This window comes from Dromiciops gliroides, chromosome 6, assembly GCF_019393635.1.
Source record: "Dromiciops gliroides isolate mDroGli1 chromosome 6, mDroGli1.pri, whole genome shotgun sequence".
Taxonomy (NCBI): Eukaryota; Metazoa; Chordata; class Mammalia; order Microbiotheria; family Microbiotheriidae; genus Dromiciops; species Dromiciops gliroides.
Window position 1 is genome coordinate 236,726,178 of NC_057866.1, and position 13,390 is coordinate 236,739,567.

At 34.8% G+C, this 13,390-nt stretch overlaps 1 protein-coding gene and 1 pseudogene across 2 annotated transcripts in view; both read left to right on the forward strand.

Annotated features, from left to right (window-relative positions):
- The window catches only part of GRID2 (glutamate ionotropic receptor delta type subunit 2), a 1,875,262-nt gene that overhangs the window by 1,241,401 nt on the left and 620,471 nt on the right, over nucleotides 1-13,390 (forward strand). The window lies entirely within an intron of this gene.
- Nucleotides 4,990-5,195, forward strand: LOC122731714 (annotated as a pseudogene).

The window sequence follows — 13,390 nt, forward strand, 5'->3', positions numbered from 1 at the left end:
AACAGCAACATTGTGTGATGATCAACTGTGATAGACTTGGCTCTTCTCTGCAGTGTAATGATTTCAGAGAACTGTGGATTCTGAATGCAGATTAAACCATACTGTTTCTATTTTTGGCTGTTTTTTTCCTTCTTTTTCAAAGTTTTTCCCTTGAGCTCTGATTATTCTTTCACAAGCTGACTAATGAAGAAATATGTTTACTGTGATTGTACATATATAACCTATATCAGATTGCTTTCTGTCTTGTGGAGGGGAGAGGGAAGGGAAGGTGGGAGAAAATTTTGGAACTAAAAATCCTATGAAAACAAATGTTGAAAATTATCCTTAGATGTAACAGGAAAATAATAAAATACTTTTTAAAAAGATGTTTTATAAGTAAAGCTGATGGGGCAGCTAGGTGGCACAGGGGATAAAGCACCAGCCCTGGATTTAGTGGAACCTGAGTTTAAATTTGGCCTCAGACACTTGACACTTACTAGCTGAGTGACCCTGGGCAAGTCACTTAACCCTCATTGCTCTGCCAAAAAAAAAAAGAATTAAAGCTGACAAGATTTACCATGTAGGTTTAGGGATAATAGATTGAATTCAATTCAATTCAATTCAACCATTTAATGGAAGCTACTCTAGTTGTATCATAGCTATAAAGACAAAAACAAAACAATTCCTGCCTTCAAAGTGCTTACATTCTATTGGGGAAGTATATATAAACACACAATATAGAGGATGAGAAAAATGGAAAAAGAAGAGAGGACTAATAAGTAAGAAAGAGGAAGGAAATCTGGGAAGGTTTTTTGGAGGATGTGGCCCTCACTGAAGGCAGACAAATATCTTCAGCAATGGGGCTGAGGAAGAATGCAATTCAGGCATGAGGAATGACTTCTGTGCTTATGCAAAAATGGTGTAGTCTGGTCAGTGGTAGTTCATTGTCTAATGTTGGATCAACGAATTATTGAAATAAGGCTGTAAAGGGAGGTGAGAGCAGAACTGCACACCCTCAAATGCCAGAATAAAGAATGAACAAATGCCTAGGGATTAACAGAGAAAAAACAAACAAAACCACCCCATTCTTTTAGAACAGTAACTTCATTCTAGGTAGTTATGGTATTTTTGGTAACAGTAAGGCAAATACAGTAGACTAAATGAGATATTGCTGTAATACAGAATAGTCAGGATTAGATACAATGAGGGACTTTCTAAGAAGAAAGCCCAATATACTGAGCACTTAAAGCACATTTTGTTATGTGTGTGTGTGTGTGTGTGTGTGTGTGTGTGTGCAAAATCCTTTTGAAATCAGCCAGTATTATTTGTATCCCTAGATGAAGAAATTAATACATAGATTTATAACCTGGTAAAAAATGTAGAGATACAAACTATGTTATTCTTAGCACTGTTTCCTAGTCTAACCACTCTGCTACAGCAGTAGGGGACTGAGAGACACTTTATGTTTTTCTTTACTTAGTGCATTTTCATGAAAACACAATCCATCATCTAAATGCAAAGCTCCTGATGATGTCCATCAGGGCTTCAGGCAGCACACTCTATTGTGAAGACTGTAGTTGAAGCCCTTCCAGCCTGACAGTTCTGCTTTCTTGGTAGTGTCTTCAAGGGCCTGGGGTCACCTCTGTACCAGGTTGAGATACAGAATAGGCAAGTACTGTGGAACACTGGACTAAAACCTCTGATATTTGCTAGCTCTGTGACTATTGGCAAATCATTTTAAGCCTTAGTTTCCTGATATGTTAAAACAGAGATAATAAAAATCCATCTGATAAAACTGTTAGGATTATTAAATGAGATTATATACATATATATGACATTATATGTTATCTATAAATAAGATCGTGTGTTTATATACATATACACATACATGTACATACAATACACACATACACCCATTCATGCATACATACATACATACACACACATACACACATACATACATACATACATATACAGAGAGGGGGGGTATTTTTTTTCTTTATCCTTAGTGACTAACCCAGTGTCTGGTGCATAGTAGATACTCAGTAAATGTTTGTTGATTGAATAATTTAGTGATCTGAAAACTTAAAATGTGTGCCATCATTATTTGTAAAATTATCTTAAACATCACCACACTGAAACCTCTTGCTTTATGTATGGGAACACTGAGATTCAGAGAGAGAGAATCAACACTGCCCAAAGTCATTACTGCCTATTACTTTCAGAGACAGGAGTAGAAGCCAGTTCTCTTCACTTGCAAGGCATTGTTCACTATATCACATTATTTTCTGAAATATAATGTTGTGCTTTGCCTAACATATAAATAATGTTAAGGCAAATCAAGTTTAGGCTCAAAAATAATATTTCCACTATAACATAAAGGAAATTAGACCAAACAGCTTTCTGAAAATCTAGATGATAGTATCCTTCTACAATTTTCATCAATTTTCGAAGTGCTCTAAAAATCTTTAGGCCTAAATTTCTGTAAATGGTTTTGGTACACAGTTAGAATCCAGCTACGATTCTACTTCCTATTTCATTGAGTAAATTTAGATAAAATCAAGTGCAAAAATATTAAAATATATGTCTACAATTTTCCACGATTGGGGGAAAACTTTAACTGTAGTTTTTATGTAGTTCCTCTTCAATTCTAATGTGTATTTTTTTCCTGACAAAATCAATTGTGAAGGATTTTTTGAACATCAAAAAAGTATAATGCATTTCAAATAATATTTCTGCAGGTTATACTAAACTCTTTTAAAAATGAAAAACTGCCAAGATATTTTCATTAGTCATAATTAGATGTCAATAATCTTAATCCAAGAATTTAAAACAGGGACATTTCCTGCAGTAATTTGTTTTCCTGTCAAGAGCCCATGGAAGAAATGACAATGAAAAGAAAATTATGAGATATGCAGATAATTTATGCAAGTTTCTCTGATGGTTTTCATTTGTTCCTTCAATTTCTTAGAAGTGTGCTTCAGAATTGCGACTGAAATAGCCTCTGGATATAACTAAAATAAAACATTGTTAAGTAAAATACTTCAAAAAGCAAATGTCAAAATTCCAACTTAAATCAGACAGTGGAGTATCAAAATATTGCACCCAAAGGGGTACTAAAATATCTGGCTGCTTTCCATTGCAGCTTTTATCTAAGTGAAAGCTAGAAAATGCAAAGATTTCTTCTTGATTGTATAAGCTAATATACAACATTAGTGTATGAAGTTTTGGGTCCTTCAATGCAGGATACTATGAATTTCAGAGCTATCCACTATCTAAAGATAATCTGAAGCATATTTTGCTATTCCCTAGCTTCTCTAAGAATTCCTCCACTATATGTCAGGTTCAGGCTTTCTGGTCCATGTAGGGGGAATTTCTGAGAGCTTTTTATGAGTCAGGATAACAATATATAGTATGCATCACAGCTATTGGCATGAGAGATGAAAAACTTTACTAATGACTCCTCAATTTCCCGCAAGAGCTGTTCCCCATCTGACCAGACATGTACCAGAGGGGATAAACACACTCTACAGAGAGATGTTCTAAAAAGTCCCAAACTGAGGCTTTGCCTTCATGTAAATTTATCAAGTTGATAAATGGACTGCATTGAACAGCTCTCTTTATGTCAGTATCATCAGATCATGGTACATCATTGAGTTATGAGATAATATGATGATTTCTGGGGTCAATTTTATAACCAGTTTAGGATCACTGATTTAAGTCAGAAAGGGACATTGCGGGTTATCAATATATAGCCCTTTCATTTTACAGATGAGGAAACTGATATCCAGTTATATTAATGACTGACAAATATTCACACAAGTAGTAAGTAGGAAAGTTAGGGTTTGAAGCCCAATTCCCTCATTCTGTATCCAGTCTTCTTGTCAGCACCCTACACTGATTCTCTCGGTCAAGGTATATTCATAAAATATAATATGGTTTAAAATGTATAATTGGTGTTTGAGAACTTAATGGGATCCAGGAATTTGTATTTCAATAGTTCAACGTTCCCTCATAATCAAGATAGTAATTTGTGACTATTGTTACTTTTGAGCCAGAAGGCAAATTTTAAAATATGATTGGCAGTTATTAAAGGTCTATTTATTATCTGTAAAAAAATACACCAAGAAGTGTTAGGGATCTCAGTAGATGAGCTGCAGTAGCCAGTGCTAGCCTCTCCCAACTCTGTCCAGGACTTAAGATGACCTGAAAAGCATCTGTGTCCCAAGCGATTCTGGGAAGATGGTGGAATATGTAAGAAAAATCAAGGCTACTCTGCATTTTGGAACATTGCCTCAAAATGAACATAGAGCTGCAAAGATAAAGGTGTAAAGCAGTTATCCCCCTAAGACAATTTGAAAGGACCTAAGGAAAGACACCACCTTTAGGGGCTGAGATTTGCCCTGAGTGAAGTAATTACCGCAGGGTGACTCTTCTGAATCAATAAACAGGAAACCCTGGGATATAGCTGGGTCAAGCAAGCATCCTGGACCTAGAGAACTATCACCTCACCAAATTTCATCTAAGGAAAAAAGAGGAGAGCAGATGGCTGAGTAGAGGAAGACTGAAGGGATCCTCTGCTGACTCATAACAGTGGTACTAACGAGACATGATCCCAGAGTGTGGCCATAGGTGAGTAGAAGTGAACACACTCCTGATGAGTACGGTACTATAGGAGTCAATGTGGCTGGGAGCCTTAAGCATGACTTAGGGGAGGAGTGCCTGAGATTGGGCACTGGGATAGAATTCAGAAAATAATGGTAAGAAGGACTTAAGGTCTGGGGCTCCATTATCAATGATGAAAAATTGAAATCTGAGTACAATAATAAGCTGCTAAAAATAAAATAAAACAAAATAAAAATGACTAAGCACAGGAGAAAGACCTTGGCTACAGGTAGCTACTATTGTATAAAAGAAGATCTAGATACCCAGCAAGTGAGGGATCAAGAAAAAGTCTTCCAGACCACCCTGAGCACCCAACACTCTCCACCGACCCTGGCTCCTTGAGCCATGTCCAGCAGCTCCAATGTTGTTGCCATGTAGAAGGTAGTAGAGCAGCTCCTGCTTGAGGCCGGGCTCCACCTTGTGAAGGTTTCTCAAGCTACTGCTGATCTGAAACAGTTTCGCCTGCAAAATTCCCAAAATGATCCCCTGCTGACTGGGGTATCCTCAGTACTAATCCTTTCTGGCCCTAAAACGTCTCTTCATTCCTGTAGCAAGATTATCTTAAGCTACTTGGGAAGGATCTCTGAATCCAGTCTTCATATTATGTGGATCTGTGATGTGATGTAATATTCTGTGATGTGAATTGTGACTATTCAAAGAAGAGAGCATTCTAAAGCCTGCACATGATTTTTAGGAATTCTTTTTTTTTTTATGGCAATGAGGGTTAAGTGACTTGCCCAGGGTACCATAGCTAATGTCAAGTGTCTGAGGCTGGATTTGAATTCAGGTCCTCCTGAATCCAAGGCCAGTGCTTTATCCACTGCACCACCTAGCTGCCCCCTGCATATAGTTTTAATCTATATATGTGTAATAGCAATGGACCAAGTTAATAATCCAAATTTCAAATTGTATCAGTTTCTCATCTACCTCTCTGAAATTTCATTAATTTCTGTTTTGTACACTGTCAAGAATTCAATAAAGTGTTCAGATAATACACACACACACACACACACACACACATATATATATATAATATCTGGGTTCGTATTCAGAAGAAGATAGTGAGGTTAAAAAAAAAAAAGCTACTCCTATTCCAAAAAGTAACATCAAATGATCACAAACCCAAAAAAAGGTTTTGGAAGAACTTAAAAGGGTATTCAAAAGTCAAATAAAAGACCTCAATGAAAAATTATGGGAAGAAAAATCAATCCAAGAAAATCAAGAAAATTATGAAAAGAAAATCAACCAGTTAGAAAAAGACATATAAAGTCTTACAAAAGGAAATAACTCCTTGAAAACTAGAACTGGGAAAGGGGAAGCAAATGACATTAAAAGACACCAAGAAAGAATAAAACAAAATAAAAAGAATGAAAAAATATAGAAGAAAATATGAAACATCAACTTTGAAAAACAAATGATCTGGAGAGCAGATCAAGAAGACAATATAAGCATAATTGGACTACCTGAAAGTTATGATCAAAAAAGAATCTTAGGGGCAGATAGGTGGTGCAGTGGATAAAGAACCAGCACTGGATTCAGGAGTACCTGAGTTCAAATCTGACCTCAGACACTTGACACTTACTAGCTGTGTGACCCTGGGCAAGTCACTTAACCCCATTGCCCTGAAAAAAAGGAATCTTAATACAATAATACAAGAAATTATTAAGGAAAATTGCCCTGAAGTTCTGGAATAAGTGTAAAGTAGAAATAGAAGAAAAAAAATCTACTGTTCACTACCTAAAAGAGAAACCAGAAGGAAAACTTACAGGAATACCATAGCTAATTTCAAAGCTCCCAGGTTAAGGAGAAAATACTACAACCAAAAAGAAAAAAAAAATCTAAATATTGCAGAGCCACAATCAGAAGACCTAACAGCTTCTACACTAAAATACCATAGATCTTGGAACATCATATTTTGAAGAACAAAAAGGAACTGGGGTAGCAATCAAAAATAGCTTTCCCAGCCAAGTTGAATATATTCCTGAATGGGGGGAGGAGGGGAGGAAAGGGGCAGAGAGAATATTTCATGAACTGAAACACTTTCAGGTATTTCTGACAAAAGATCAAAACTCAATGGAAAATTTCATGTATAGGATCTAGAAGAAATATAAGGAAAACATTAAAGACCAGCTATAAGGGATTCATTGAAGTCAAACTATTTACTCCTTATGTGTGAAAATGTTACAAGTATTCTTTTTTTTTTTTTTAAGTGAGGCAATTGGGGTTAAGTGACTTGCTCAGGGTCACACAGCTAGTAAGTATCAAGTGTCCGAGGCCGGATTTGAACTCAGGTCCTCCTGACTCCAGGGCCGGTGCTCTATCCACTGACAAGTATTCTTAATACTGTCATCATTACTTGGATAGTTTGAAAGAAAGTTTAAGACTGATTTGATGGGTGATGAGTGTGATGAGGTGATTCTAAAAAATAAAATTATTTGGAATAATATGCAAAGAATGAGTCCTACTAAACTTTTTTATGAAACAAATAAAATACTGATACCTAAAGCAGGAAGAGTAAAAATAGAGAAAGAACATTACATACCAATGCCATTAATAAATATGGATGCAAAAATCCTAAATAAAATACTAACTAAAAGATAACGATAATATATTACAAAGATTGTGTGTTATGACCAAGCAGTATTTATACCAAGAATTCAGAAATAGTTTAAAATAAGTAAAACTATTAATATAATTGATTATATCAATAAGTAACAAAAATCATCATTATATCAATAGATGCAAAAAAAGTTTTTGATCAAAAGTACAACACTCATTTCTGCTTTAAAAAAAACTGAGAAGTGTAGGTGTAAATGGATTTTTCCTTAAATTGATAAAAATAATTTACCTAAAATCATTATCAATAATTATTTGTAATGGAGATAACCTAGAAACCGCTCCAGTAAGATCAGATTTCAAACAAGGATGTCCACCATCACCATTTTGTTCATATTTTTTTTTGGAAATCCTAGCAATAGCAATAGAAGGATTCAGAATATGAAATGAAGTAATAAAACTCTCTTTTTGCAAATGATATGATGATATACTTGGAAAATCCCAAAGATTCAACTAAAAAGTCAGTTGAAACAATAATTTTAGCAAAGTAGCAGAGTATAAAGTAAATTTATATAAATCATCAACATTCCTATATATCACAAAACAAAAACCTTCAAGAAAATACCCCATTTAAAATAAGTCTCGACAGTATAAAATACCTGGGAGTACCTGCCCAAACAAACCCAGGAATTATATTAACAAAATTATAAAACAAATCCTTTTTATATTAATAAAATCATATTTGAATACTTAAAGAAATATTAATGGTTCATAGGTAGGCAGGGCCAATATAATAAAAATGACAATCTTACCTATAGTAATTTATATATTCAGAACTATCCCAATTAAGTTACCCCCCCAAAATTTACTGATTTCGGAAAAATAATAACAAAATTCATTTGGAAGAATTAATGGTCAAGAATATTAAAGGAACTAGTGAAAATAAAAATGCAAAGTAAGGAGTTTTAGCAGTACCAGATCTTAAACTATATTATAAGGTAGTAATTATCAAAATTATCTGGTACTGGCAAAGAAACGGAAAGGTAGACCTGTGAAACGGAATAGACATACAATTTACAGTAGCAAATAACTATAGCAATCTTACATTTGATGAGTATAAAGATTTAGGTTTGGGGAATAATGATTAATTATTTGATAAAAATATTTTGGAAAGCTGGAAAACAGTCTGGCAGAAATTGGGCTTAAACCAATGTCTTATAACATTTACCAAGATAAGGTCAAAATGGATACATGACCTAGATATAAAGATAAATATTACAAGAAATTTTGAAAAACATGGAACATTTTACCTATCAGACTTATGGATAGGCAAACAATTTATGAATAAACAAGAGACAGAACAGTGCATAGTGTAAAGTGGATAATTTCAGTTACATCAAATTATAAATGTTTTGTACAAATAAAATGTAGCCAAAACCAGGAGGAAAGCAGAAAAGTGGGAGAGGAGGAAATGTATAATTTCTCAGATAAAGATCTCATAGCTCAAATACATAAAGAACTTTGTCAAATATACAAGAATGCAAATCATTCCCCAATTGATAAATGGTCATAGGATATGAACAGGCAGTTTTCCAATGAAGAAATCAAAACAATTTATAGTCATATGAAAAAATGCTCTTAATCATTATGGATTAGAGAAATGCAAATTAAAGCAAACTTGAGATATCATTTTACAACTCCCAAATTGGCTAAAATGATTGAAGGGGAAAGAGATAAATGTTGGAGGGGAGGTAGAAAAATTGAGACACTAATTCACTATTGGTAGAACTGTAAACTGATCCAACCATTTTGGAGACCAATCGGGAATTATGCCCAAAGAGTTATCAAACAGTCTATAACCTTTTTCCTAGGGGGCAATAAGTGAAAAGAGAAACTGACAGGAAGGCTGAGCTGCAGTGGAGTGGGCAGAGACCAGAATGCCTCTGAAGGCATCTCAGAGCAAAAGACAGGCTAAAGACAGCAGCTGTACCCACATCTACAAAAGCAGAAGGAACTTCCCAGATAAGATCTGCTTTTCCTCATCTCTCTTTGCCTAACATACTATTTTACTTCTTTACTGTAACCTTTTTGATAACCTAAAATCTTGTCACAAATATAAAGAGGACCAATGTAGAGACGAACATCACTTTAGTTTGGAGAAGAGAGACAAGCCTCTGCCTAATGTGAAAAGTTTGTCTAAGAACTCTGAGCTGCTTCAATTGTATCTTAACATAAACTTCGTAAAGCAGCAAGGGATGGATTCATGTAGAATTGAGGGACAATTCATTAAATTGACCCTTGAGTAAAATAAAAACAAAAACAAAAACCAAGCTAATTGCTTTAACAGGGTATGGTTGTTTAAATCTCTAGAGACAAAGGGGATAATAAGCAAGGGAGAATGGTACTGAGTGATGGCTGGCCAATTGCATTCTCCCCAGTGATACCTAGAAAAAGTATTCCGTACTACTTGAATATACTTCAATTATTGAATTTAGAGATTAATCAAGACCCTCAGGTTTTATTGTAGTAGTAGTAGTAGTAGTAGTAGTAGTAGTAGTTGTTGTTGTTGTTGTTGTTGTTTTGGTTTTTTTAGTGAGGCAATTGGGGTTAAGTGACTTGCCCAGGGTCACACAGCTAGTAAGTGTTAAGTGTCTGAGGCCGGATTTGAACTCAGGTACTCCTGACTCCAGGGCCAGTGCTCTATCCACTGCTCCACCTAGCTGCCCCATTGTTGTTTTTAATACCGTTTTGTTATTTCTTGATCCTTCCATTTTAGACTACAATGAGAATTTTGGAAAATCTCTGCATTTTTTTTTAAATCTCTATGATTTCTCACAGGAATCCTCCTAGCCTAGTTATAAGATTAAATGTAGTAAGAGGCAAGCATTATACAGCAAGTGGACAGAGAACTGGCTAGTGAATTTAGGACCTGGGTTCAATTATTCTAGCAACCTCCTGCATAATCTCAAACAAGTCTTTGTATTCACTCTTTGTATTCACCCATGAGGGATGAGTATATGCAAATAGTTGTCATCAAACTAAGGGCCCTTTCAGTTTTAAATTGAATCAATATTAGGCATCATATTAATGAATAGAAAAGATCTTTCCATTGTTAAATAATAAAAGAATAATTTTCCCTTAATGCATCTAAGTGTAGAAATTCTGGAGCAGTTTGGTATAGTGGCAAGAATGCTAGATTTGAAATTGGGAGAAACCTGTATTCATAAGTTGTCTTCAACCTCATTAGTATTGTGGTAATAAGAAAGTAAATTAACTTTTCTGAGCCTCATTTTCCTCATCTGTAAAGCAAGATTAATAAGACCTTTAGTGCTTACACCAGAGAGCTCCATAAATGCCAACTGTTGTTATATGGCCCTTAATTGAGCTAAAATATTGTTGCTGTTTATTTACATTTTTGTCCAAAATGGTTGTGAGGGTATCTGTCCCTGAGCATGATGTTAATTCAGTTATTTTGTATTCTGGTCCCTAAAGTAGAGAGTGTATATTTTTCTGGTAGTATAAAAGAAATGGTGGGAGGAAAAGCCACCCCTTTCAAAGTTATCAGCATCCCTCTGTTGTTACCAACATGGCTGCAGGTGACCTTACACCTTACTTGCTCTAGCTTTTCTATTTTTAGTATCTGTTGGAGAGCAGCCTGCTTAAGTGATGAATATCTCCTCATATGAGAATCCAATCTCTGTGTGGCTTTCTGTTTGATAGGCCTCCAGTGGATTGCATTAAGGAACCTGATGTGCTGCATACAAAATGCTTGCAGCACCTTAAGCTTTCAAACACTTTTGTTCTGAGTAGTGGTGAAATTTAGTTGAAATTAATTTTCCTTATAATAGTTCTTCATTCTTTCTTTTATCATAAACATGAGAACAAGAAATTGATAAGAAAGTGTGGACAACATAATAATAACAACAACAACAATAATTTGAGTATATAAAATATTTGACAAATATTGTATCATTTAATAATTACCATGTTCCATACACTATGATAAATGCTTTCTGAATATTATTTCATTTGATTTTCACAAATACCGTAAAAAGTAAGTACTATTATTATTACCATTTTACAGATGAGGGAAGTGAAGCAGACAGAACGTTAGTGACTTGCACAGGATCACATAGCTAGTGTCTGATGACAGATTTAAACTCTAGTTTTCTGGACTCCAAGTCTATCACTCTATCTTCCACTATGTTATCTGTTGCTTAACCAACAAAAACCCCCCACTTTTTTGACACCTATAATTATTATATCATAGTTGTTTCTGGATAGAATACACTCCCACATGCTGGAACTGGAATTTACCTGATTACAAAGAAAAGTATTTGAATAAAACCAAACCAATGACTAATTCTGACAATATATGCAACATTCTTTTCCATAGAGCTCTCTCAGCCTCTTTGTTGAATGGAAGGTGGTATATATTCTTTGGTAAAAAGATTAGCTATTAGAGTTTCTCAGAGTTCAACTTTCCTCCAGTTCCTTCTCTTTATAAAGTTATATACCTCCTGTTCTCTCACTCCTGAGCAGTCATAGAACCACATAGAAAAGCAAAACAAAACAAAATACTGTGATTGATTGACTAAAATGAGAATTTTGTACAATTTCCATATTTCCTTCCTATGCATTTTATTTGTATTACAATCTTTTGGTGAATCAAGAGTTGGATATATTGTCAGACTTGACAAACAAGCTTACAAAGGTAAGATCCTCCAAATGAGTGAGGCAGCAATGCATAAGGCATAGAGTACTGGCCTTAGAATCAGGGAGAGCTTGCTTCTAAGACATACTGAATGCGTGCCAATGACCAGGTTAAATTGACCTCTTGGTGTCTCTTTAATACTGTAAGTTCCTAAGCTATTACTTATTTGCATTGATATAGGGAATTTATTAGAAATAGAAAAAAATGGATACTCAGAAATCTAACATCAGAGGTCTAATCAAAACAAATGCACATTTTGTTGTTCAATTGTTTTTTCAGTCATTTCTCACTCTTCGTGACCCCATTTCTTTTCAAAGCTATAGGAGTGCTTTGCCATTTCCTTCTTCAGCTCATTTTACAGATGAGAAAACTGAAACAAACAGGATTAAGTGACTTGCCCTGTGTCACAAAGCTAATAAGTGTCTAAGGCCAGATTTGAACTCATGACGATGAGTCTTCCTGACTCCAGGCCCAGCACTTTATTCTACTGCACCACCTACATGCCTGTACATTAGATACATAAAATATGTCCTTCATACATATATATATGTATATGTACATCCATGCATTTCTTCCTTTCTTTTGGAATTGAATATGAGAGTACTGACCATTTCTATTAGTTCTTTGAATTCAGGTGAAATGATTAATTTCTTATGAAGATTGATTCATGCACTGCAAAGGATTTTTAATTTATAGGAGCTATAGACCCTTTAGAGAATTAAGTATGGTTTATAATACCATCTCTGAATGGTTATTGTCTAGTGAAACATTATACATGTTAAGATTCTTCCCATAGCATTCCCATCCTTAAGGTTACCATGCCAAAATGGATTTTAAAGACTTTTTCTTTTTTGTGTGATGTAGAAAATTAGGGAAATCTGGCATTTCACCCAGTATTTGCTCTGAAGTAAGTCAGAAGTGGCATGAAGTAATTTAGGCCACTTAAGAGGCCTTAGAATGAATTGGTTCCCAGGGGCTTCAAGGAATACACACCACTCCCAAAACATAATCCTGTCCAGCAGATTCTACATTGTGATATCTCATTGCATAAGGACATTAATTTCTACACCATGCAGTACCCTGTGTTTAACTTTTTATGCTTAGGTTTCACTGTTCATTATTCTTGCACTAACATTCATTTTTTTCACATCTAGTTTGATTTTCATATCCTTGTGAGATGAAGGATTTTCATTTTCCCCCTATTTTCTCACTGGCAGTTACTTGTCTCCTTTTATTAATGTTTGAATCTTTAATTTGCTTCCCTAATATAAGAATACCATGGAAAATTTGCATCATATCAAAAAACAAACGCAATAATATTTTTTCTAGTTTAACTTTTTACTTTTCTTGAGTCATGTGAAGTTATAAGATCACATTACAATAAAACAAAAAGATTCTAGCCCCCATAGGCACTGCCCCTTTTATTTAAAAAAATAGTGGCAACAGAGATTGTGGCCAAATATGTATTTCTTTTGT